The sequence below is a fragment of the Littorina saxatilis genome, linkage group LG14 (genome assembly GCF_037325665.1).
Source record: "Littorina saxatilis isolate snail1 linkage group LG14, US_GU_Lsax_2.0, whole genome shotgun sequence".
NCBI classification, from domain to species: Eukaryota; Metazoa; Mollusca; class Gastropoda; order Littorinimorpha; family Littorinidae; genus Littorina; species Littorina saxatilis.
This window is the reverse complement of record NC_090258.1, coordinates 5,748,008-5,773,348: the sequence shown is the minus strand read 5'-3', so window position 1 is coordinate 5,773,348 and position 25,341 is coordinate 5,748,008. Positions and strand designations below refer to the sequence as shown.

The following is a 25,341-nucleotide window of genomic DNA, read 5'->3' as shown; positions in this document are numbered from 1 at the left end:
TCTCTCTCTCTCTCTCTCTCTCTCTCTCTCTCTCTCTCTCTCTCTCCTCTCTCTCTCTCCTCTCTCTCTCTCTCTCTCTCTCTCTCTCTCCCACCTCCTTCCACCCCTCCCTCTGCTCACATTGAGTTTCTCTGCCTCCTTGACAGTGAGTTTGAAGTCGTGTGTGTGTGTGTGTGTGTGTGTTAGTGAGTGTGTGTGTGTGCGATGGTGTGTGTGAGTGTTTGTGCGTGTGTACGTGCGTGTGTGCGTGTGTGTGAACTGCTCAATGAGTAGATCTCGGGTTTTAAAATAACAACGCTCGGACTGTGTCGTCTGAAAACTGCTTAGTTGAGAACTGCACAATGAGTAGATCTCGGGTTTTCAAATAACCTCTCTCTCTCTCTCTCTCTAAAAAATGTGAATCTTGAATCTCTCCCACAAATCAAACATCTGAAAGCATAAGGTCTTTAGCATAAACACCCGCCCACCCCTGCCGGTAACTTCGTCATAGGTGACGAATCTACCGTGTGACGAACTTACTGGTAGCCCGTGGTATCGAGTATGGTTGCCATGCCGCCCTAGTTCAGTATCGAGTGTCTACAAAACGATTGGTTAAATTCTGATCTCGAGTGTGAACAGCACCCTGGTGCGCCAAAAGGCCCACAGTATCGAGACTGAGTATCGATACTCAAAGTCTCGATACTCAAAGTCTCGATACTCCGAGTATCGAGACTCGTTCATTTCATTGGTCTTCCCTCGATACTGCGAGTATCGAGACTTTGAGTATCGATACTCTGTAATTTCATTGGTCGGACTCGAATTTCAAGAGTATCGCTACTGCGCATCTCGATACTGGTTGCTATGCCAATCGATCTGATCAAGAACGTAACAAGACAAGCGATTGGTTCAGTACTTGAACTCCAAAAGGAACTGGTAAATTAAAAAGTGAAACCAATTTTTCTGCTTTTATTGCCTTCAGTGGAATAAGGTTAGTTCATGCTTTGCCGGCAAGGTTATTTCTTTTATTTCCTGTGTGTGTTTGCGTGCGCGACAGATCATCGAGTATTTTCTATGGCATCAGTATTACAAAAATGAAATTTGTGTCGATATTGCTATCATGTGATCGTCACATGATACATATTAATAGACTGTGAACTACGTCACTATTATGTGTGTGAATGTACGCGCGAGACATGCGCAGTGTTGTACGATGTTACCGCCAAGATGGCCTAGAAGCCAAACAATAAAGTGAAGCCATTATCTCTTCAACTGTTACTGCAGTGTCCGTTTCTGTACATGGAACCCGGAGCGAATGCGTCCATAAACATTCAACTAACACAAACACAAAACGATACATGGTGTCAGAATCATCATGGCAGAAGACGGAGTAGCAGCGCAGCCGAGGTCGGTAACCGTCAAAGTTCCGTTACCTCAGAGACTTGAGCTTTCAGCACAAGGTTTGGAGGCGACTTGGCGCAAGTTCAAGCGGTCGTGGGAGACATACGAACTAGCATCGCGTCTTGATTCTCAGGATGAGAAGTATCGAGCCGCAGTATTCAAGACTTGTCTCAGTGATGGTGCAAGGGACGTGTTCGAAGGTTTGCCTTTCGAGGCTGCAGACGACAAGGACAAAATTACGAAGATAATTCCCTTGTTCGAAGCCTACTGTGTGGGGGAGACATCAGAAGTCTACGAGACTTACAAGTTTCACCAGCGAAAGCAAGAGAAGGGGGAAACGATCGACACGTACATCGGAGCACTCCGACAACTAGCTAGCTCCTGTAACTTCAAGACATTCGAAGAAAGGATGCTACGCGATCAAGTCGTTATTGGACTGTCAGATGACACGGTTCGGGAAAAACTCTTGCAAGAGTCAGGTCTAACTTTGAAAAAGTGCATTGAGATCTGCAGAGTGAGTGAGGCAGCAGCCCAGCAGGCCAAGAGTATGGCTGGTGATGAAGCCCTACATCGTGTCGGTGTGCATGTGAGAAAAAAAAGACAAACAGTCAGAAGGACAAGGGTGCTACCCCGAAGTCGAAGCATGATCGTCATGATGGTAGAGGTATGGGCGAAAGAGACAGTGGTGTGAAAGCGTGTGTGTATTGTGGCAAATCGCACAAGAAAGGCAAGGAACACTGTTTCGCATATGGCAAGACTTGCAATCGTTGCAAAAAGAAGAACCATTTTGCTCGTCAGTGCAAACAAAGCTCAGATAGGCAAGTGCATGAAATGTCTGATGAAGAGAGTGATGATGATGATGGTCATTTTGTTCTGACGATGAGTGAAAATGATGATGAACATGTTTTGTCTGTTGATGATGTTGATACATCTGTGCATGCAAAAATGCTTGTTGGACATGACAGAGTGACGACATCGTTGCAACTTGACAGTGGAGCCACTATCAACAGTTTGTCCGTAGAGACGTACAAGACTGTGACGGGAGACGTAGCGTTGACAAAGCTGACCAAAAGCAACAAACGCTTGTTGATGTATGACAAAAGACCAGTAACTCCTCTAGGTGAGCGTATTCTGCCTGTGGTCAATCCAAAGAACGGCAAAAAGCTACAAAGTGCGCTTTGTGGTAGTGAACGCCAAAGTGAAGGATATCTTGGGCTGTAGAGCAAGCCAACACATGCAGTTGATCACGGTCAATGTCGAGAACATTTCAGCCATAGGCACAGGGGATAAGCATGTTCTCACAGGGTTTGATGACGTATTCAAAGGGGAGGTTGGGGCTCTGGACGGAAAGCTAACGTTTGAAACAGACCCATCGGTTCCTCCAGTGAAGCTTCCATGTCGTCAGTGGCCCATAGCTGTCAAAGAGAAGGTCAAAGCAGAAATTGATCGTCTGCTTGAGTTAGGGGTCCTCGTTCCGGTGAACACACCAACTGATTGGATTAGCAGCGTAGTTGTGACGTTGAAGCCCAATGGTCAGGCTAGGTTGTGCATAGATCCAAAACCCTTGAACAAGGCATTGAAAAGAAATGATTACCCCATGAAGAGCATTGATGACGCGTTAGAGTCGATGGTAGGCGCAAAGATTTTCTCGCATTTCGACATGCGCAATGGCTTCTGGCACGTTGTCCTGGACGACGAAAGCAGTCTCTTGACAACGTTTGAAACCCCTTTCGGAAAATTTCGCTGGACTAGAATGCCGTTCGGTGCGTCGGTATGTCCAGAGGAATTTCAGCGCCGTGTCGATGATGCGCTGAACGGACTGCCGGGCGTGTTCGCAGTCCATGATGATGTCATTGTGTGGGGGTCGGGAGACACAGAGAAAGAAGCAGCAAAAGACCATGACCAGAACGTTCGGTTGTTCTTGCAGAGATGTCGCGAGAAGAACATCAAACTGAACAAAGAGAAGGTCGAGTACAGGAAAACTGAGGTCTCGTATCTGGGTCACGTGATCTCAAAGGACGGGTTGAAGTGTGACATGAAGAAAGTCGATGCAATCAAGTCGTTTCCGCAGCCAGAAGACAAAGCGGCGGTTCAGAGACTTCTGGGGATGGTAGGGTATCTCCAGAAGTTTGCACCACGTCTGTCGGAGGTCGCAGCGCCTCTGCGCGAGCTGGTGAAAAAAGACGTGCATTTCCGCTGGGATGAGAACCTGCACGGGAAAGCGTTTGATGAGATCAAGCGCATGTTGACTGAACCACCGGTTTTGCGATTTTTTGACCCTGGTGCGAAAACTACTCTTCAGTGTGATGCGTCTGAGTTCGGTCTGGGGGCGTGTTTGTTGTCAGATGGACAACCGGTACAGTTCGCGTCGCGAGCGCTGACCCAAACTGAACGCAACTATGCGCAAATAGAGAAGGAAATGCTTGCGATTCTCTTCGGGCTGGAACGTTTCGAGCGCTATGTGTATGGTAGACATGTTGAGGTGGAGTCGGATCACAAGCCGTTGATTCCCATTCACAACAAAACCTTGTTGGCAGCGCCAAAACGTCTGCAACGCATGTTGCTGAGAACGCAAAAGTTTGACTACACTGTGGTGTACAAGAAAGGTACAGAGATGTATCTCGCTGACACGCTCAGCAGAGCTGTGGTCAGGTCACACAAAGCAGGGAAAATGAAGAGCGAACAGATTTTCCAGACAGAAATAGAGCAGGAAATCGAGAGCATTGACATGGCCGCGCATGTGTCCGTGTCTGAAGGGCGACTCGAAGAGTTGAAAGAGGCAACAAAACGGGATAAAGATTTGTGTCGGCTGATGCAAATAACACAAGAAGGTTGGCCTGAGTCGAGACAAAGCTTACCGCTAGGTCTTCAACCTTACTTTCCATTCAGAGAGGAAGTATCGACTCAGAACGGTCTTTGTTTCAAGGCAGAAAGGATCATTGTACCAACAGAAATGAGGGAGAAAGTCCTACACTTGCTCCATCAGGCTCATACTGGGATTCAGGGTTGCATGAGAAGGGCAAGAGAACTGGTCTATTGGCCAGGAATGAACGCAGACATAGAAAAGTTGGTGAGCAAATGTGCAACTTGTCAGACACACCAAAGCAACCAACAGAAAGAGCCCATGATTTCCCACCCAATACCTGAAAGGCCCTGGGAAACGCTAGGGTGTGATCTCTTTGACTTTCAAGAGAAGTCGTACCTGGTAGTGGTAGACTACTACTCTGATTTCTTTGAAGTCGATCGCCTTGAGAACAAAACAGCAGAAGAAGTCATCTACAAGACAAAAGCCCATTTAGCCAGACATGGAATCCCTGATAAGATCATCTCTGATAACGGTCCGCCGTATAGCTCAGACAAATACAGAGATTTCGCTGAGGCTTGGGAATTCGAACACATAACCAGTTCGCCATATTATCCGCAATCCAACGGAAAGGCAGAAAATGCGGTCAAACAAGCAAAAACTCTGATCATGAAAGCTGTAGAAAGCAAAACAGATCCGTACTTGGCTCTACTAGAGTTAAGGAACATACCATCGGAGGTGATGAAAACCTCTCCAGTGCAAAGACTGTTCAGCAGAAGAACCAAAACCAGAATTCCTACAGCCAAAACTCTGCTAAAACCGCAGACGTGCACAAACGTGACTGGCAATCTGATCAAAAGAAAAGAAAAACAGGCAAAGTGCTATAACAAAGGTACAGCAGAACTAGAAACCCTACAGCCAGGTCAAACCGTGAGGGTGAAGTTAGGCAAAACTTGGACAAAAGCAAAAGTAGAGCAACAGGTAGATGTCAGGTCTTACAAACTGCACACAGAAAATGGTAAAGCATACAGACGCAACAGGCGTCAAATCAGAACAACTGGAGAAACACTGACCAACACTGGTCCAAGGGAGACAATCACTCGAAAAACAGACCTTGATAGGCAGAGACAGCTAAATGACCAAGCAGTGAAAAACTACAGAGCAGTAGCTGATAGTCAGACTCAGGTGACCAAAGTCAGTACTCCTGTGAGTGCGACAAACACACCTGAAACTAAAACACCTGTGAAGATTCAGCCAAATGAAAAGAAAACTGAACGCATCAAAGTCAAGTTCATGAAGTCACAAACCGCAGGTAAAACAGACACAGGTCAAAGTCAAACCACTTCTCGTGGACGTCAGGTTAAACCACCAGCTTACCTGAATGACTATGTCAAAACCTAAAGACTGAAGACTGTAGGAGACAGTTCAGTATTTGTTGTTTGTGTGTTTTGTTTGAAGAGAAAAGATAGACAGTGAAGAAAGTAAACATTTGGTGGTATTGTTTATGTCCCGCGTTGTGAGTGAATGTGATAAATTTAATTCAAGGCGGTGAATTATTGTCCAGTAAAGTTTCATTGTCCAGAGAGAGAATGTGTTGTTAGTATTGGAGTTGTGAAATGATGCTCTAGTCAAGATGTCCAGTCAGTGTGAATGTGTGAAATTAATCTAGGCGTAAAAATAATCTCAGCCTATTGGACTATGGTGAGAATGAGAATTTTATGTGCAGAGAATTCATTTTCCCGTGAAGTTTGGACAGTAAAAGTCTTTGGACTTGTTTATGTAAAGAAAAGGGGATGTGTCGATATTGCTATCATGTGATCGTCACATGATACATATTAATAGACTGTGAACTACGTCACTATTATGTGTGTGAATGTACGCGCGAGACATGCGCAGTGTTGTACGATGTTACCGCCAAGATGGCCTAGAAGCCAAACAATAAAGTGAAGCCATTATCTCTTCAACTGTTACTGCAGTGTCCGTTTCTGTACATGGAACCCGGAGCGAATGCGTCCATAAACATTCAACTAACACAAACACAAAACGATACAAAATTGACGTTCATCGGCGCTTCAGTTTCTTTCATCGGCATGGCCCCTGATGTCATGTTTGAAGAGATCGAACCTGAACTTGATTATTGTATTGAGTGAAAATGCAACCAGAAGTATTCAACTGGTAGGTAAAATACGATGTTCCATAATGACTAACATAAGCTTACCCTTCTCTTCTCCCAATGCCACCCAGCCAGGTCAAGTTGTTGCATTGTTGATCTGTTCGGTATTTTAAAGCCAAGTTGTATCCCAACACTCACTAGATCTACCTCTTCTGTATCATATTTGGGGGGTATTCATCGTGCTCCTTCGGGTACTATATAGGAGATATTTCTTTAGCCTATAAGTCTCATGCTTTTGGTATTAGATCTAATCAGCATTTTCAAAATCTTCAAGCCACAAACAATTGTCCTCCTGTTGATACACTTGTTTAGATTTTTTCATTTTAAATTCCGATCTGGATTGCTTGCTTTCGAAGATGACAACTGTTGGACGTCAGCCAGGCTTCTGACAAAATTAACTCTAGACTCACGTACTGCTTCCCTGACAATTTCAAGGGGCACAATGATTTGAGGTAGAAAAGATCGAATGTCAAGTTCATATATGTCAAGCGGATTTGGAATAAATTCGACCCAAAAAATTCGATTTATTCGAACACGCTGAGCTAGATTACGTCCCTTGAATGAAAAAAAAGAAGATTTTGCGACGAAGCGCTTACCTAAGTCAAAATACATTTGTTCACCACAAATTAGATAAATGAGTGGAATACATATGGTCCAAAGTTCGATTGGCAGTACTTTGGCGGGTAAGGGGATAGTCAGTATGGAGTTTATGCGACAATGTTCAACTAAAATGTATAAATTTGTTTTTGTAGCCCCACTCCAACAAAGAAGCAAAATAGTGTTTGCAAATCTGTGTGTGTGTGCGTGTGTTAGTGTGTGTGTGCGTGTATGCACGCGTGTTTGTGAGTGTCTTAGGGTTGTTGTGGTTAGCTTAGCTTCTTTGGTTGATCGATCGGTACTTTGTGCTCCGATTTATTCTTCAGGAAAATGAGTTTTCAACTGTCCAGCACACCAGTGATATCTGGAAGGATGCGAGCGACATTGTTAAAAAAAGGTCAGTCGTAACTCATACAGTTGGGCCCTTCTGAGTTGTTTCACCAATCCATGTGAAGTAATCTTTATTTTCCAAATCAAAGAACATGTACATGAATTTACAACGATAAGTCCATTATTGTACGCCAGCTAATCATAAATGGGTATTTGAAATACGACTCACATATTTGTTAGATTCAGCTGTATATTTTCAAAACTCTATGAACAACAATAAAAGACAGATGAAGTCTGGCAGGAATGTCAAAAGTTGAAAACTAATGTTCAACAGTGCCTCAACTGTAACCATGCGTGCGCCTGTGCACGGACCAGACATAATCATGTTCTGTACTAGTGCCAGTCATGCAACACTGCAGCAAGACTGGTTCTGTGCAGAATTAAAGTCGTAATCCCACCCCTCCTGTTTAATACTTGCTTCTTGGTATTTTACTTTTTATTGTACACTTATTATTTTGGGTGGTTGTAAGCTTTGAACGTTTACGTTTTATGATGGATTGAATTTGATGAATAAACATTTGGTGCTGGTAGGTCTGTTTGGTTGTTAATCGCGTGCTTGTGTTCGAAATGTTGTGTCCAATGCAGCGCTATGAGACCACAGTCTGGTGGGGAACAGGACTAGAGAACATTTTTAGTATCACTTTTACAAGGCTGCTAACAGAATAATACTGAGTGTCTCTTGCATGACACCCAAAAAACAAAACAAAAAAGCATACCAACTAACATGTATAGCAGACTGGCACAAATCATCAGATGACCTTTTTGGGGGCGTTGGTTCAGGTAATAAAAGAATTATTTATTTAAGTAAGTGAATTAAATGTATTTAACGCATTGCCATAGAAACTGATTTTACAAACACAATGCAGACACACACAGAGACAACCAGGCAAACAAATATTAGGTTTATTCCATGACATTTTTGTTAAAGACTACACATACAAATTATACATTTGCCCACCATCTCACTAAACAGATACATGTAAAAATAGGTACACATTAAAAAAATAATACTAAGTCGTGTGAATCATGATAGTTCAATGATAATAAATGTGAATATTTGCCCAGATTTGCTCAAGAGGTGTGCAACCTGACCATGGAGAGTGCAGCCATGGAGAACTGATGGCAGAACAGCTGAAATCTTCGCTGAAGTATACCAATCCTGCCCTACATGTTCCTTATGCTGCCTTGCTGAACACATTGATTTTTGGGTAAACACACACAAAAATTGAGAGTCCATGAGTGATAATCTGCAGTCTGAAATGATTCGCTTTGCTTTTTTGTCAGACGCGTATCATTGTGATGGTTTAATATATATAATATATATAAGATATATTTCAGCGAACAAAACATAAACTGAAACAGTAAGTTCAGACTTGATCCAAACACACATTTTCCTCAACAATAGTCCAATGCAAATATGTTGTGGATGTGTCCTTAAATCATTTATAGAATCAAAGAGACAGGAATTGCTTGCTCGAATGGTTGAAACTGTAAATTTAGACAAATAAAGAGTCTGATCAAAAATACTGTGTGGAAATGTTTAGGTAATTCTGTTATGGTCATATATGTAACACTAATCAGTTGATCAATTTGCAGACGATTTGTCTTCAGTCAATGGTAAGTAGCAAAGGGCTTTATGTTGCCTGAATGGCGGGGTAAAAATAGTCATACAGGTAAAAACCCACTCGTGCTAAAAACATGAGAGAACGTGGGAGTCTAAGCCCAAGAACGAAGAAGAAGAAGAAGAAAAAGAGTGTCTGGGGGTTGATTATAAGTTGGGGTTGATTCTTGCAGCAGGTTCTTTAGCTGCAATATCCCCCATATAATCAAGAGGGTATAAATAAGATATTCTATGGATATGGAAATGGATATGTAAAACCTATGGAAACCATTGGTACAAAACGAACACAGTTAAAAATTATATGAGACTGTATAATTATGTCTACTGGCAGGAACAGCAGCTTGTCCCTGTGAATTTTAATTTTTCTCTACTGAGACTGTTCCCAAGATATATTCTTGCCTTATTGGCTTTGAGAGCTAGCAGGTTGTAGATAGCACCCTCAAATTAATTCTCCGAGTGATTGTTTGAAGTTGCGCCCCCGGCCCCTTGAAAGTGGAACAAATCAAAAAGCTGTATTTATACACAGCTTGGTGGCCCTGAGATTAGACAAATTAGGAAATCACATTCTCAAATTTTGATTGCCCACATTTTTTGTGAGTAAGAGGAAAGGGTAAAGGGTCAACCACTAAATCAATGACAATGTCTGTATAACCCTCAGTACTATAAAGGTAAAAGGTCAACCACCAAATATATGTCTTTAGCCCTCAGAACAAATGAAGCCCAGGCATAGTATTGATCTATGACTTCGAAACACAAACCATCTGCAGTGTGATCAAATAACCATTTCATCTTCTTCTTCTTCGTTCATGGACAGAAACTCCCATGTTCACTCATGCTTTTGCACAAGTGGGTTTTTACATGTACGACCGTTTTGACCCCACCATTCAGGCAGCCATTTGCCGCTTTTGGGGGAGGCATGCTGGTTATTTTCATGTTTCTATAACCCACCAAACTCTAATATGGATTACAGGATTTTTTCCATGCGCACTCGTTCTTGTGCTTGTTGTTTTGGATGGACACACACAGGGGAATAAGGCACAAGCAGGTCTGCACATAAGTTGACCTGAGAGATAAAAACAAAAATCTCCAGCCTCCACCCACCAGGAGCGGGAGCTTGGATTCGTAACTGTGACCTTCCGTATAGGACTAGGAGGCCGATGGCTTATCCACTAGGCCACTGCGCTCGTCAATTAACCATTTAATATAAATCATTTAAATCAATGTAAATACAACACTGAGACTTTGACAGACACCTACTTCTGACCAAATGTACACAGTTTTGACCAATCCAATAATGGATCAAGCATGCTCTTCCTGTGCGTAACTTGGTTCAAAAAGAACATGTATCCACAAACATTTATGTTTCACTATTTCTGAGAATGTTTGTGTTTGAATGGAGTGTCCAATTACTGTTGGAATGTTTCTAAGGTTCATATTTGTATTCTCTCCCTGCATTCTGCTGCCCTATTCGCTTTGGACAAGTTATCCCCTGTGTATCATTGCTCCTTCAGTTTATTATCTCCTAATTTGTACCTTCAAACTTCACAAGATCAATAAAGCTGTACTCTCTCTGTAAGACTATCCTGTGACAGATTCTTTTATATAAAAAAACAAGTCGCGTAAGGCGAAAATACAACACTTAGTCAAGTAGCTGTCGAACTCACAGAATGAAACTGAATGCAATGCAATGTTTCAGCAAGACCGTAGCATCGTCAGTCCACCGCTCATGGCGAAGGCAGTGAAATTGACAAGAAGAGCGGGGTAGTAGTTGCGCTGAGAAGGATAGCACGCTTTTCTGTACCTCTCTTCGTTTTAACTTTCTGAGCGTGTTTTGAATCCAAACATATCATATCTATATGTTTTTGGAATCAGAAACCGACAAGGAATAAGATGAAAGTGTTTTTAAATTGATTTCGAAAAACAATTTTTGATAATAATTTTTATATATTTAATTTTCAGAGCTTGTTTTTAATCCAAATATAACATATGTATATGTTTTTGGAATCAGCAAATGATGGAGAATAAGATGAACGTAAATTTGGATAGTTTTATATTTATTTTTTACAATTATTTTCAGATTTTTAATGACCAAAGTCATTTATTAAATTTTAAGCCACCAAGCTGAAATGCAATACCGAAGTCCGGGCTTCGTCGAAGATTACTTGACCAAAATTTCAACCAATTTGGTTAAAAAATGAGGGCGTGACAGTGCCGCCTCAACTTTCACGAAAAGCCGGATATGACGTCATCAAAGACATTTATCAAAAAAATGAAAAAAACGTATGGGGATATCATACCCAGGAACTCTCATGTCAAATTTCATAAAGATCGGTCCAGTAGTTTGGTCTGAATCGCTCTACACGCACGCACACACACATACACCACGACCCTCGTCTCGATTCACCCCTCAATGTTAACCCTTAGGCTGGTTGTCGCGACATATGTCGTGCTACTTTACGTATACTGTCACCTGGTTGTCACGACATATGTCGCGCTACTGGCTGAGTCTGTTTGGTTGGTTCCGATTACCTCCCATGGATGCGAAAACCTAAATGACCGTTTTTTTGATATTTTTCTCTCTGTTAATTCACCAGTGGCTATGTAACATGTGTTACAGAATATCACCAGTGTAAGGGTTAAAACATTTAGTCATAACTTGACTAAATGTAAAAAGGACCACTATCACTACAAGGCATTTTCAGTGTCTTAACCAGCCACGCCTAAGTGAGCAAATTCTTTCCAATAAGGGGAGACAACACCCACACGCATCTTTTTGATCACTGCAATACATTATCTAATAGATTTACATATACACTCTTTAAAAAAAGTTAAGGATCACTTTTTGACAAGCACACCACACAAAACAGACAAGACCGAATTCTTTCTTTTTTTAAAAATTATATAATTGAACAATCAAGGAGTAATGACAAACAAAGCAAAGATCGAACGCAGCCGCCACAATTTACCTAGAGTGGTACAACAATGTGAATCAGTGTGCCCTCCGTTGTGTGTCAGGCATTCAACACATCGTTGGCGCATGGAGTGGATCAGGTTGCATATGAATGCTCTGGGAACTCCATTCCACTCCTGCTGGAGCCATTGCAGCAGTTGACCCAGATTGGCAGGAGGAGGGTGATGTTGCTGTACCCGACGACAAAGTTCGTTCCACATGTGCTCTATGGGGTTCAGGTCCGGGCTGTTGGCTGGCCACAGCATCCTGTTGACCCTGGCCTGCTAGATGAAGGTGTTTACTGCTGCAGAGCGATGGGGAGGTGCGTTGTCATCCTGAAGAATCGCAAGAGGGCCGATCGCTTGGAGGACTGGAACGACTAGGGGTTGCAGGATCTCATTCTGGTAGCGGACACCGGTCAAGTTGCCCACTACATGGTACAGAGGTGTCCTTAGACGTGTGCTGATCCCTCCCCAGACCATCACAGAGCCTCCGCCAAAACGCTGTCGTTCCAGAACAGCGCCTTCTGAAAAGCGCTCTCCGCGACGCCTCCACACTCGGATGCGACCATCAGCAGGTTCCAAGCAAAAGCGGGACTCATCTGTACACAACACCTGAGCCCACTGCTGACGTTGCCACCTCACATGTTGAGTGCACAAGGCTCAGCGAGCTGGTCTATGATTAGCAGTCAGGGTTGTTCCTCGGACTGGACTCCTTGCACCCAAGCCAAAGTTGTGTAAGCGGTTTCGGATCGTCTGACCACTAACAACAGGTTTTTTTTCTTGTTTTTTTTTTCTGTTTATGGGCTGAAACTCCCACGGCTTTTACGTGCATGACCGTTTTTACCCCGCCATTTAGGCAGCCATACGCCGCTTTCAGAGGAAGCATGCTTGGTATTTTTGTGTTTCTATAACCCACCGAACTCTGACATGGATTACAGGATCTTTTTCGTGCGCACTTGGTCTTGTGCTTGCGTGTACACATGGGGGTGTTCGGACACCGAGGAGAGTCTGCATACAAAGTTGACTCTGAGAAATGAATCTCTCGCCGAACGTGGGGACGAACACATGCTGACAGCGGCCAACTGGATACAAATCCAGCGCGCTACAGACAGAGCTACATCCCCGCCCCACTAACAACAGTGTTGGTGGTAGCTTGTAGGCGTTGCCTAATGTTGTTTGCCGTAGCCATTCTTTGTTGCATGGCCTGCCTCTGAATGAAGCGATCCTCTCTTTGTGTGGTGTCTCGATCTGGGCCGACCAGAACGTTGTCGCTCCTGCACTCTTCCAGTTGCGTGGAATCTCTGTTTTAGTCTGATGATGACAGAGGGAGCCACTGCAAGCCTCTGAGCCACTTGCCTGGCAGCAACACCGTCTTGTAGCCATCCTATTGCCCTTCCTCTATCCAAATCGCTCAGTTTTCTTCGTGGGGGCATGTTGCTACTGTGCATAATTGTGTCAGCGTGTCAACCTTTAAACACAAGCTGGTGAGCGATGTTCATAGCCAGGACCCTGTTGTAGCACGTGCATCACAACCTTTTGCCCTGGCATGCGTTCCTCAAATTTCATGGAGCTATACAAAACACCCTTTTTCTTCCAAAATGCAGCTTTTGAGAAGTCCCACAAAGGGAAATAACTCTGCCTGCCAAACAAAATTGTAAGTCAAGACTCATTGTTCATTTGTTAATTCAAACACATTAATCTTTTAATTATTATGTCGATGTTTAATTTTTTGACAATGTTTTATAATTAGATCAGTTTTTTCAACCGATCCTTAACTTTTTTTGAAGAGTGTACATGCATTGAGGAAAGTGACAGATTATTCTCTTATTAAAATTCCGTTGTAACTTGTATGCACTACAAAAATGACCTTTGTAATTCCTAGCTGTTATTTCACAAACACATTTCATGGTATTCTGCACAGTGCTTGTGTATCCGCCCTCATGATTATAATGCTTAGGATTGGTGTCATATGATTGCTCTAATTCCAAAAAGTAAATGAGAAGATATTTAACTAAATTTGTCCACAACTCTTCGCAGTAACACGTAAATGAGAAGATATTTAACTAAATTTGTCCACAACTCTTCGCAGTAACACGTAAATGAGAAGATATTTAACTAAATTTGTCCACAACTCTTCGCAGTAACACGAACGAAGAGACAGCTGCAGAAGAAATTGTTACATTTACTTGTGAGCAGCGCAGCACATGGACAGAGGAATAAAGGGTTGCTCCAGGAAACCATGATAAATATAAATCCAACAACTTTTTGATTATTTTACAACTGGTTCAATGATGAAGTGGTTAGATCCTGTTGCGACATTCTCAGTTACTTAACCTCCTCCCCCCCCCCCCCCCCCCCCCCCGATAGTCATAGAGAGATCTCAGCTTAAATCCAAAATTCCAACAAGTAATAATTGTAATAATTATATCCAGCGGGGAAGTGAGTTTACCCAACCGAAGGGTTGGGAATATATCTGGTTGTGTACATTCTCAACTACGCTATAGGCGAGCAGCCATACATCCACAAAATAAAGTGTCTTTCCCTTTCAGCAGCTCATGTACGTGTGCAATGTGCTGGTGTACTCTCACTCCTCTTCTTCTTTCAGGGCACATCTTTTCTGGGTGTTTGAAACTGAGAGGAGGCTGTCATCCAATACCAGCGCCTTGGATTCCTGAAGAACAAAAAGATCACAAAAATCACAAATTTGTTTCAGTAAAATCAGTGAAATCTTATTTTGCAACCAAGAGCAAAGAGTGCTGTCTGCCATTGTCAAAGGAAGACATTACACAAATCGAACATGGTTTTCAGATATAGCACTTGATAACCTACACATTGATACAGTATTTAAATTTCCTGTGAATTTTTTTAATGATCATATGAAACTTGTTTGTAATCATAGGCAATTGTTTCAATATTTTTTTTGATAAATTTAAAGGTTTAAAAGTTAATTCTTATCAGGCGTTTTCGTCTTTACTTATTGTTTTTGTATCTGGCTGAAGTTGGCTTATGCAATGTTTTGTTCAGTTCTAACACTTCTCTGGATGGGATGTATGCTATTTTTTGTTCTGCCCCGGAGATCTTTAACTGCTTTCTCATTTGTTCAGTTATGGTAATCATCTGCACTTCTTTCCACAGTGACATTATTTTTGTTTTATTTGGATGGAGAGAAAAAAATGTACTGACAAAATTGTCGTCTTTTTTATTTTATCTCTTTTTACATTCGATGCTATGTTAAAAGTGCATTTGATTTCTTTCTGTCTGTGCTTTTTGTCTTGAAATTGCTAATAACTTCTGCATCTTTTGACCAAATTACTTCATACTAACCTTCACCCTGCTTCGTGGGTCGTGGACGACCCAGAGCCTCACAAAATCGTATTTATATCTCTGAAACTATTTGGAGTTTTTAAAGGCTGACATAGTCCTATTTGATTAGTTTAATTACATCCAGGGCTTTTCCCATTGTTGCGGGGTTGTATAAATTAAGCTTCCTGCAAAGTTTTAGGTTTGAAGTCCTCACCAATTACGAGAAATAACTATTTATTGCATTGTTTAGCAACAGTTCTCCAAGACTTGGGCTACTTTTAGACCGTTGACCTCACTTCGTGACGTTTCGTAAACCAAAGATGGCATTTGAGACTGTTCTGTTTACATTTGACACTATCAACACCACTTTGCAATACTGAAATAATTTTTTCTGTGTTTGAAAGCTACAGCCAATCGTTATTATATCCCCTTAGATACAGTTTTATAACATTATTGGCACATGTAAACAATATGAATTAATTAATGAACGCTACGAGTATGGCAGCCTTTAATTGAGATTTCATGTAATCTCCAATCACCATGCGACCTTCCCATTGCCCAACTTTTGAAAGACTATCTTTCTAATCTAAACAAACAAATAAACGATGACGCAATTTGAACTACACAGTCCGGATGATGTTGGTCGTGGACGACCCATATGGTAAGGAATTTTAATAATAATAATACGAGAATTTATAACGCGCACATATCTCACCACAAGGCGACTCAAGGCGCACTCATACACATTCTTTCGCATTAACAACTCATGCACACTCATATAATAATAATAATAATACGAATATTTGTAACGCGCACATGTCTCACCAACAGGCGACCGAAGGCGCACATACACTCATTCACACACACGGAGACTTAAAGTCATTAACACACACACACCATCAACCATTAAATATGTACAGTTATTCAGGGTGGGATGGGGGTGGGCAGTGTAGAATGCATGGATTATTTGGAAAAAAGGAATGTCTTGAGTGCAGATTTGAATGATTCGAGGGACTGTTGTTGACGGAGGGGGAGAGGTAGTGTGTTCCATTGGCTAGGTGCTTGGAAAGAAAATGAGCATTGACCTGCTGTTTTGAGTTTGGTGTGGGGGATGTTGAGCTTAAGGGAGTCGGCAGATGATCTGAGTGCTCGTGAAGGGACATATAGAGAGAGAGAGTCGGAGAGATAGGCAGGGGCGAGACCATGGAGGCATTTGTAGGTGAGAGTGTTGATTTTGTATGTGATACGGGCAGGAACGGGCAACCAGTGGAGCTGATTTAGGAGGGGGGTGATATGGTCTCTCTTTTTCTTTCGTAAGACAAGACGGGCAGAGCTATTTTGAATGCGTTGGAGACGAGAGATAGAAGAAGAGGTAAGACCAGTCAAGAGAGAGTTACAATAGTCAAGACGTGAGAGAATGGTGGAAGTGACCAGTTTGGCGGTAGCATCTGTGGTGAGGTACTTGCGGATAGTGGTGATGCGGCAGAGTTGGAAGTAGCAGGTGCGAGAGACAGAAGAGATGTGTTGTTTCATGGAAAGGGTGTTGTCTAGAGTGACTCCGATATTTTTGACAGCAAAAGACAGCGGGACAGAAGAGTCAGAGAGTTGAAGAGAGTACGTGGCTTTGGAGAGTTTGGATGTAGTGCCTATTAGAATGGCTTCAGTTTTGTTGCTATTGAGCTGAAGTTTGTTTTCTGTCATCCAATTCTGCACGTCAGTGATATAGTGTCAGAGATAGAGGAAAGAAGATATTCAGACTGGTCAGGGGAAGAGCTGTTGTAAAGTTGAGAGTCGTCGGCAAAAGAGTGGTGGAGAACGTTGTGTCGGTCAAAGATGTGGTCAAGAGGTTGAGTGTAGAGAGTAAATAGTACAGGCCCAAGGACTGAGCCCCGAGGGACTCCGCACTCAAGCCTGATGGGGTCAGATTTCAGTTTGTCAATCGAAACAGTCTGGTAGCGGTCGGTGAGATAAGAAGAGAACCAAGAAGGAGCTGTGCTATGGATACCAAAGGTGTGCTGAAGGCGTTGAAGGAGGATGTTGTGGTCGACTGTGTCAAAGGCCGCTGATAGATCAAGTAGGGCGACGGCAGAGATTTCAGCTTGGTCAGTGGCAAGGAGAAGATCATTAGTGATTTTGCAGGCATGGGAATTGTCCGCCGAATGGCGGATTTCCGCCGAATTTTTTTTTTGTTCCGCCGAAAATGCAAAAGTGTCCGCCGAAAAAATAAAGGGGGGAGGCACACAAAAAAAGCACCGGTTACTTTGGCCTTTGCGCAAAAGCCCGCGAAAACTTTCCGTACTTTGTTCACGCACTGCTACCGCCCGCCTCAGTTATTGAACTATTATGTTTGAAAGTAAACCAGATTGCACAGATTGTGTTACAAGTTACATTTTCCTGTTTGTCTCAACAGATACATTTTTTTACAAATTTAAACCATATATAATACATGTAAGCAAAATTTGGTACATTTTTGTACTAAAAACTCTGATTCTAAAAACAGAATTTAATGGCAAACTTGGAGCTCAGATGACACCAGATTGCACCATCTGGGTTCTTTGGAGAAAAAAAATTTCCGGGGGGGCATGCCCCCGGACCCCCCTAGTAAGGCTAGGCGCTTCGCGCCGTCGACTTGACGCTTCGCGTCTTCAGTTATAAATTTTCCGCCTTTTTTACAATTTTCAATTCCCATGCCTGATTTTGAGAAGGGCAGTTTCGGTGGAGTGGTGAGGACGATAGGCAGATTGAAGCGGAGAGAGAAGATTGTTGCAAAGAAGGTGAGAGGTCGAGTTGTTTCAGGAGTTTGGAGATGAAGGAAAGGTTTGAGACAGGGCGGTAGTTGCTGAGAGTGTTTGGGTCAAGCGATGGTTTCTTCAGTAGAGTAGAGGTTTGACAATAGCAGTCTTAAAGGAGTTGGGGACAGTGCCTGTTTGCAGAGAAGTGTTGATGATTTTGAGAATAGAAGGGAGGGGGTCAGGAAGACAGTCAGAGTAGAGTTGTGTGGAAAGAGGGTCAAGGTCACAGGTTTTCAAGGTCATTTTTTTGAGGACTTTCTCCAGGTCAGTGAGAGTGGGGGCTGAAAGTGTGTGAAGGGAGTGCCTGTAAATGCAGGAGGAGTTTCAGAGTTTTACGTTGTTTATCCCTATTCAGATGGCGTGGGTCGTGTATGACACATACTTTTTACGTTGAATCCTTAGGAAATTATGGGTCGTACACGACCCACATAATCCGGACTGTGTAGTCCAAAGCATGATCTGGTGAAGGTTAACGTACATTAACTTCAGCTATGCAGTCCGCTGATTGACACTTTTATAGGTATACAACCCACACACCCCCTTTCCCAGATCATTGGTGACCTAAAAACAGCAGTTATAGCTAGGTTCAGGACAAACCCTAGACATGAAAGTGCTTTTCATTCACAATTTAGGATGGATAATTTAAATCGGAACACATTTGTTTTACCTTCGGACAGGAAACTTTGTGGAGTGGTCATGAACAAATTTAAATTCATGCACAACTACCAAAAATGCAACCCTAAAATTAAAGAATGCTAATAACTCTACATCTGTTGACCGAATTACTTTATATTTGGAAGACATAAATATCAGCCTATGCATGACCCTTCCACAAAGTGACAATTATATAGATCAAATGGTCTGACGTTTGTGCAATTTCAAAAAAGGTTACCGAATTCGGCGATCGACTCAACAGAACAAGGTTTGACATTGAGCGGCAGCAATACTTACCTAATCTGAACCCTCCAGACCTTAACCTTTCGGATTATCTGAATTTCCGAGTATACACAAACACCCCTTAGATCATCAGTGACCTGAAGAAAGCAGTTACAACTAGACTCAAGGCATTCCCCAAGCAAGAAAACTGTCGTCTGATTGACAATTTCGGAGGTGTAATTTGGAACACATTTTGGAGAAAAGGTACATGTCGTACCATTTTACCTACAGACTCAAAGATGTGTAGAATGGTCATAGACGAACTAAAGTGCATGCACAACAACTATAAAAAATATTTGCCAAACTAAAATGACTGGAAAATGTAACCCCTTTGTTGTGAAGTGACACTTCATCCATGGGAAATGCCCTGATCCTGCCTGTAATTGCTGCAACTAAGTCACTGATTGTCTAATGTTGATTAAGGTATACTATGTTATACGAATTACCCCAAAGGTAACAATTTGGAGGGCAAAAATTGGGCAAGTTCGGCTACCGCTCAATGCCAAACCTCGTACAAATGAGTCAATCCCCGAATTTGGCAACTTGTTTTTTAAATTGCACAAGAGTCAAACCATTTGATTTATAGAATTTTCACTTTGTGGAACTGTCATGCATACGCTGAAATGTATGTCCCTCAAATATGAAGTGATTCGGTCAACAGATGTAGAAGTTATTAACATTTTTGAGGGTTGCATTTTTTGGGGGTCACCCTGTATAAAGATTTTTGCTGAACTTTAATGACCCCCTTCATTGTAAGGTTACACTTGCGCAATGGCGCGCAAAATTCATCAATGACATGAACTCATTCCTCTAAGGCAAATGCCCTGATCCTGCTTAATTGTAACGGCTGCATTCAAGTCATTGATTGTCTAGAGTTGGTTAGAGGTTACTAGGTACCGTACTTTCCGGGTGACAAGGCGCTTCGTTATCTAAGACGCACCCCCTTCTTTTTAAACGGATTAGACGCTTCGTTATACAAGACGCAGGGGTCGAACTCGAGGAAAAAAGTCGCGCCTTATGACCCGGAAAGTACGGTACTAACAATCTGGAGGGCTTAAAACCGGTTAGTATAGCTCAGGCTCAGTTTTCAACCTGGTAATGTTGAGCCAATCCCCAAAATAAGATTTGTTTTCCGAAATCTCACAAAAGTCAGATTCTTTTAGGCTACCATTCTTTTACCTACAAACTGGCAACTTTGTTGAGAGGTCATACATAAGCTGAAGTGAATATACACCAAATATGAACTAATATGTGATCGACAGATGTGGAATTTATTACAATGAGAATTGTTTTTATGGGTTACATTTTTGGGGTTACCCTGTACAAACTTCAGTTTTCTTTTTGAATGTTACGTGAGAGAAAATGTTCTTTCATCAAGTACAGATGAAATTCAGAAAGTAAAAATACTTAACAAATTGCTTTAAATCCAAGAGAAGGTGTGTGAAGGATTGGGGGGTTTGAATCAATAATATTAAAATTAATAAAAAGCACTGACTCGACCACGTACCATATATATTCTTACTGGTTGATGAGCCTTGAATGTGTGCAGACATGTGAAAGGTTTGTGAAGAGCAACAACTCAACTGAACCCCTGGCGCATAGGCTCTTCCTTCCTTTTGTTCAGTGAGACTCTTCCATTTGTGTGGATCAGCAGCATTACCGGCATGCCAGGCAGCTACAAAAGATGGAGAAAAATAAAACATTAACAAGAAACAATGGAGAAAAATAAAACATTAACAAGAAACAATCAGCAGTATTATTTTCAAGGTAACATAAATGTTCTCTGAGCCTGTGCCAAAAATAATTTCTCTTTGTAAAAGCAGCAAGTTACTAATAGCACCATACCTTCATAAAGTAAACCCTTCAGAGTGATAGTACAAATAATTTCATCAGTTTTTATCAATTGGAAAGTCTTGAAAATGTTATAAGAATGCCCAAAAATGGCAAAATCAGACACTTTCACAGAGTATGAGAGTTACTTGCCTTGGGAGTTTGCTTGCACTTGCAAGAGATCTAAAGCGAGTTTCTCTGCACTGATCGTTAGATTTGAATTTAGAAAACAACCAAACTCATCGATTTTATATGGAGATTAATGTGTTCAAGCCTGTAGTTGCTAGTTTAAATGCAGTATGTTTGTATTGTTTCGTCTAGAGATGTACATTTCGTACATTAGAGCGTTCGGAACCTTTCAATCGCTAGCTCATCAACCTGTGAGCTATCGAGGATTCAGGCCCATTGTTGGGTAAGTAATTTTGGTTGTTGGTTAAGTTACCAAAAATGATTCCCCCCTCTGCTTCTTTCTCTCTGTAAATGAGTAGGGCTAGTTATTTTTCGGTAACTTACCCAACAACCAACCCAACAACCAAAATCACTTACTCAACAACGCCCCCCCAAGACATTTATTTATTTATTTATTTATTTATTTACGAGGATTTATATCGCGCACGTATCTCAAGGCGACTCAAGGCGCATGTTACCTATTGACATTTTCAAGACCCTGTTTTCTAAGATATTCTGGTCATAAACTTATGTAAGTTTACCCCCATTGTAAGACCTGATTTTTTCAGGGTTTTGAAAATCTTAAAAGGAGGATTTCACTACCTATGACCGCCACCCCCAATCCCCAATGTTCAACGTTAAGCTTTTTGTCCACAGCCGGCCGGCCATTCGTCCGGCCAGACATACCGACTGACAGTGAATCCTAATACTAGTGGATTACTCCTTTTAACTTAAGACATGTTTTCTTTTACTCACCTGAGCAATAAGATAATCAATGTGCCCTGAAGGACCTCTATCGCATTGGTACTGTTAGCTCTCTCACCTATGACGTAAGATAAGACAAAGTATGAAACAGCAATATTTTGTCTGATTTATTTTACGTATGGCGAAGGCGAGTCGAATGAGCATTTGCTTTTCTTGTTGAAAAATTCTAAGGACACAGATTTTCCTCTCAAATCAATGCAATAGAGAAAACTAGAAAGACAAAGTGTGTTGAGATCTTCACTTTTATTTTTTAACAAGAAGAGCAAACGCTCGATCGAGTCACTTTCGCAGTTCTGAATATTATATGAGGCATCAGATGGACAGGAAGAAATTGCTATTCACAACACAATGAGTCACGTTCACATAAAATTTGAGCCCGGTCACTTTTATAGTTTCCGAGAAAAGCCCAACGTTAAGTTGTGTGTTGCCGAACAGAAAAGGCTAGTTATCTCCCTTGTTTTTCTGATAACGTTCGTAAAAGGCTACAGATGTAAATACTTTGATGTAAAGAATAATCCTACAAAGTTTCAATCACATCCGATGAACTTTGTCAAAGATATAAAATGTCTAATTTTTCCTTTGACGCTGACCTGTGACCTTGAAAAAGGTCAAAGGTCAACGAAACCATCGTTAAAGTGTAGAGGTCATTGGAGGTCACGACTAAACAAAATATGAGCCCGATCGCTTTGATAGTTTCCGAGAAAAGTCCAACGTTAAGGTGGTGTCTACGGACGGCCGGCCGGCCGGACAGACTAACACTGACCGATTACATAGAGTCACTTTTTCTCAAGTGACTCAAAAAGGATACATATATCACTATGCAATTCTAACGTTTTCAAAAATTGATATCACTGAGGGTGCCCAGGTTATGCTATCTGCATGTAGTAATTCTTTCTTTCTTTCTTTGGTGTTTAACGTCGTTTTCAACCGTTCAAGGTTATATCGCGACGGGGAAAGGGGGGAGATGGGATAGAGCCACTTGTTAATTGTTTCTTGTTCACAAAAGCACTAATCAAAAAAATTGCTCCAGGGGCTTGCAACGTAGTACAATATATGACCTTACTGGGAGAATGCAAGTTTCCAGTACAAAGGACTTAACATTTCTTACATACTGCATGTAGTAATGACCTAACACCACAGGTGTAGCAGTTCTCTAGTCTGGTTGGCCCAGTTATATTTTGTTTGTTTGTTTGCTTAACGCCCAGCCGACCACGAAGGACCATATCAGGGCGGTGCTGCTTTGACATATAACGTGCGCCACACACAAGACAGAAGTCGCAGCACAGGCTTCATGTCTCACCCAGTCACATTATTCTGACACCAAACCAACCAGTCCTAGCACTAACCCCATAATGCCAGACGCCAGGCGGAGCAGCCACTAGATTGCCAATTTTAAAGTCTTAGGTATGATCCGGCCGGGGTTCGAACCCACGACCTCCCGATCACGGGGCGGACGCCTTACCACTAGGCCAACCGTGCCGGTCTCCCAGTTATATGACAGTAAGCGTACATGGTAGAGTGATGCCCTGTCAATGTCATGTAGTCTCAAACTTGAACAGAAATCCCAAACATCATTATCATCATTCCCATAACAGTTATAGTCAACAATAATGTCAGCTCTGAATAAGAGTTAAGACAATGAAAAATAAAACGAAAAAAAAACAAATGACCTGTATCCATGAACTTATGAAGAGCAGCTAAGATTCTCCCTAGCTGTAAGCTGTAAGTGTTCAAACAAAAGGATGGATTCGTTGTATGTAAAAGCTCGGTGGTCTGAGATCAGATTCTGGCCGTGCACAGGATGCGGATGGTAACACAAATAATTTGTGTAGAGTAAAAACAATCACAACTGGCCATACATTTAAGGCTGGAGTACACTTTGGAAAGTACGTTGGAGTAGCCTCCCTTCCCGGATTTAGAACGTGTTTCGTGTCGTAACAGATTATCCACTTATTAGCCATATCCGTATGCAAAATAATGAAACAAACATTAGGAAATGGCAGACGTTTACAAATATCGACATTCTCTATCGATATATCAGTGCAATAAAAACAAGTCGCGTAAGGCGAAAATACAACATTTAGTCAAGTAGCTGTCGAACTCACAGAATGAAACTGAACGCAATGCAACGCAGCAAGACCGTATACTCGTAGCATCGTCAGTCCACCGCGCACGGCAAAGGCAGTGAAATTGACAGGAAGAGCGGGGTAGTAGTTGCGCTGAGAAGGATAGCACGCTTTTCTGTACCTCTCTTTGTTTTAACTTTCTGAGCGTGTTTTTAATCCAAACATATCATATCTATATGTTTTTGGAATCAGGAACCGACAAGGAATAAGATGAAAGTGTTTTTGAATTGATTTCAAAAATTTAATTTTGATAATAATTTTTATATATTTAATTTTCAGAGCTTGTTTTTAATCCGAATATAACATATTTATATGTTTTTGGAATCAGCAAATGATGGAGAATAAGATGAACGTAAATTTGGATCGTTTTAGAAAAAAATAATTTTTTTTACAATTTTCAGATTTTTAATGACCAAAGTCATTAATTAATTTTTAAGCCACCAAGCTGAAATGCAATACCGAAGTCCGGACTTCGTCGAAGACTACTTGACCAAAATTTCAACCAATTTGGTTGAAAAATGAGAGTGTGACAGTGCCGCCTCAACTTTCACGAAAAGCCGGATATGACGTCATCAAAGACATTTATCCAAAAAATGAAAAAAACGTATGGGGATATCATACCCAGGAACTCTCATGTCAAATTTCATAAAGATCGGTCCAGTAGTTTGGTCTGAATCGCTCTACACGCACGCACGCACGCACACACGCACGCACACACACACATACACCACGACCCTCGTTTCGATTCCCCCTCGATGTTAAAACATTTAGTCAAAACTTGACTAAATGTAAAAACAATCATTAGAACTTGCATTTACGACATGTCGTGCGTGAGAACGTGTCAGTAAACAAGCACTTGTTGCCTGGCTGACGAACCCTACGAGTCAATCTAAAACAGCCAAGTAATGGAAAGCAGTCTGCCGATAAACATAACAAACTACAGATGAAAAAGTGTGTTCATCCCTGCTCTGGATAAAAGACATCGGACTGATGACAACGTGGCAGCGTTCATGCGAAAATATTTTTCAGATTATCCATTCTACATTTTATTGCACGTACTTGGGGCAGATCTGAATTTCACACTAGAAGATGACAAATCGGTCTTGTGAGTTGAGAACTACATGTTCTTTGCCGACAGAAATCACGATGGGACAAGATGCAGATTGTGTTGAGGAGATGTTTGCAGATCATTGCATCTACATTTTATTGCTCAGATCAATGCACGTAGTTGGGGTAGATCTGAATTTCGCAATGGAAGACACAAATCCGTCTTGTGAGATAAGAACCACATGTTCTTGGGCGGCAGAAATCACTATGGGACAAAATGAGGATTGTGTTGAGGGGGTTAATACTGACTGACTTTAGATGAAGAGTTCCTAGACCTGGTTTTTGTAAAGAGGCATCATGATGATATCCTGGTTTTTACATTTAGTCAAGTTTTGACTAAATGTTTTAACATAGAGGGGGAATCGAAACGAGGGTCGTGGTGTATGTGTGTGTGTGTATGT

The 25,341-nt window shown here is 41.7% G+C and overlaps 3 long non-coding RNA genes across 3 annotated transcripts; 2 read left to right on the top strand and 1 right to left on the bottom strand.

Moving 5' to 3' along the window:
• Positions 1-532: 532 nt before the first annotated feature.
• On the top strand, positions 533-7,870 carry LOC138946969 (uncharacterized). Its single transcript, XR_011449498.1, has 2 exons — positions 533-967; positions 7,277-7,870. It is a non-coding gene; the product is annotated as an uncharacterized lncRNA (long non-coding RNA).
• Positions 7,871-8,229: 359 nt separating this feature from the next.
• LOC138946967 (uncharacterized) lies at positions 8,230-23,407 on the bottom strand. The gene is made up of 3 exons (XR_011449495.1): positions 21,699-23,407; positions 20,452-20,619; positions 8,230-14,584 (listed from the first exon to the last, which is right to left on the bottom strand). It is a non-coding gene; the product is annotated as an uncharacterized lncRNA (long non-coding RNA).
• Positions 8,423-17,911, top strand: LOC138946968 (uncharacterized). Its single transcript, XR_011449496.1, has 2 exons — positions 8,423-8,548; positions 14,519-17,911. It is a non-coding gene; the product is annotated as an uncharacterized lncRNA (long non-coding RNA).
• Positions 23,408-25,341: the final 1,934 nt, after the last annotated feature.